The sequence below is a fragment of the Montipora capricornis genome, chromosome 7, assembly GCF_036669925.1.
Source record: "Montipora capricornis isolate CH-2021 chromosome 7, ASM3666992v2, whole genome shotgun sequence".
NCBI lineage: Eukaryota > Metazoa > Cnidaria > Anthozoa > Scleractinia > Acroporidae > Montipora > Montipora capricornis.
Genome location: NC_090889.1, coordinates 44499774 through 44502273, shown reverse-complemented (window position 1 = coordinate 44502273; position 2500 = coordinate 44499774). Strand labels below are relative to the sequence as shown.

The 2500-nt window shown below is 38.2% G+C and overlaps 1 protein-coding gene across 1 annotated transcript in view; it reads right to left on the bottom strand.

Moving 5' to 3' along the window:
• Positions 1 to 2500, bottom strand: part of LOC138058011 (probable serine/threonine-protein kinase pats1) — a 42177-nt gene that overhangs the window by 17774 nt on the left and 21903 nt on the right. The gene's annotated exons all lie outside the window — the stretch shown is intronic.

Genomic DNA, 2500 nt, shown 5'->3' with positions numbered 1-2500 from the left:
AAAACTACCGGCCTATCCTTAATCTTTCTTTTATTTCTAAAATAATTGAGCGAGCTGCTCTTCTTCAACTATAAATTAAAATCATATGGAAAGGACGAACATGCTCAGGCCAATACAGTTCCTTTCATTATTCACTTTTGTATAATACGCCAATTAATATCAATGCATAATAACCAATACTAATCCTAAGCTGCCCCTAATTTTTCTCTAGGCCTAATTTCTTCAATTCATCGGAATGCGTATTCAGCCTAGGTAAAATGAAAATCACCAGTTTAAACCTAGGCAAAAACGGATTCAACCTGAAAACGGATTTTACAGGCATCATATACACAACCATTGTTCCCTATGAAAAGCCTTAATCAGAACAACTTTCGTACAAGAGCAATGGGCTTATTTCTATAAGTTATTTAGGACTAAAACAAAACGGGTTTCTCTCCCTAAGCCTGTCAAGTGCCATTTAATAGGTGCACGATGAACAGATAAGCGTTTCTAAGAAACCGGCACTCTTGATCTGGGTGTAGGACCCCCTGTTTCAAATAATATATATTGCTAGTGCTAATCACCCTTACTTGCAGTCGAGGACTGAATTGCGAAGGGCGCGGCTCACGACATCGGGCTGAAAGCATACAAAGGCGCCTCTGGCTGCCGCTATACAGCCCATGTTTGATGTCGGAGCACAGCACCACAGCTAGATTTTAATTAGCTGTGAATCGATTTTAATCAGCCGATAGGATCTTGGGATCTGGTATCGCGTCATTTCAAGCTCAATACGTCAACAAAGTGGAGAGCCTCCTCGTAGGCCACGACAATCTGTACATTTCTAAAACCTTTATTTTATTAAAGCTCATAATTGTTTTTGATTGACATAATACGTATTCTTTTTCTTTTTTTAAAGCATATTTTACAGGCAAATTTTGCTCCGAGAGTGCCAAAAGTCATCGAGAGGGCTCACGTCGAATATATATCAAATAGTGGTTTGTCAAAAAACGACAGCCAAACATGTGTAAAGAAGATAAAAGGAATGCCAGCAGGTGGAACGCACATATTTAGGCATTTATGAGAAATCTCATTAATTTAGATATAGAAGACTGGGCATGTTATTTTGCTAGGGCAACATTAACAGAAAAATGGATATTAGTTGTGATTTAGACACAGAAGACCACCTGTCACCAAATATCCAAGCCGGAAAGGAGAGCACATTAATATTAGAGGCAGAATAAAGTGAACATTAAAGCAAAAAAAGCCCAACTGTCTCAGTGTGGAAACCACAAATTTAAGATGATAGAACACTGTTTTTACTGAAGCACTTCTACTTCCGTTTACGCGGATTTTGTCCGGAAGCTCAAACTTCGTCACTGATAAGTGCTACCACGAAGGTTTATATTTTTGACAGTTAATGTGCTCTGCAGGCTGTTACCATGGTAACAGGTCTAGGTTAAAACAAGGCCTAACGGATGCTTATTCTTAATTTATACAAATGTTACTCATTAGTTTTTTTTTTTTGAGCAGCATTTGCTTACTTAAAATGATAAAAGAAAAATATGTTTAACAGCTGTTGTCATATAATTGGTCACAATTCCCTCATAGACGTTTTTTAGTTTTCCCGATGCAATGCAATCTCAACCGCAGACCTCCTTTCTTTACGGAGGGAGAGAAGAGCTCTGGAGAACCCTGACACAAATTATCGTCTCATTGGTTTTCTTGAAATATAATCAAAAGCGTCTGTAATTGGTGCATTCATGTTAATGCGAGGAGTGAGCAGGTGTCGTAAGGTTAATAGAGCCCATTTTTGGCTATAAGAACCCAACGGGGCATGTTCTCCTATGGGTCGATCCGAAGCTCTGGTGACGAGAATGAGCCAACAGTTGTTGGTCTCAAATGTTTGAGCAAATGCGCATGCACCACACTTTGCTGGGTTCCCCTGAAAGATTTTCACTTAATTAAAAATATAAGTAACAGAGAATTTTTGCAATCAGAATCATATAAGCAGAATCCAGAAGGTGATTTGTTTATTCGAAGCTACTATTCGTGTTTTGTACAATGAAAGCGTTTGACAACGTCTGACTGAACCACAACAAAGTTATTACAGAGTATATGCTGTCGGTCAAATTTGGTCTAAAGTTGAATCCGTTTTTACCTAGGTTAAATAGGTGATCCTCCTTATCTACTGACCAGAGTGGTTTCGCTTTGGTTGTTTATGACATCACATTTACGTCATTAGCTCCCTGCCTTTCCCATTGTTCTATTAGCTTTATATTTGCGATACCAGCAGGATGGTAAAACACATCTCTTTTATAACATAATTTAACATTCAACCTCAGTACTTGCACCTTATTAATAAATAATAATAAAATAAGAAAGAAACCCCCATGAATACCTAAATGTCCTGCATCTTAATAAAACCCCATTACCTTTCCTCAAAACTGATTTGATTAGCCCTCTTTATTCAGCACATGAAGGTACGTGACGTGCATCTCATGAAAACCCCCTAGCCGCATTC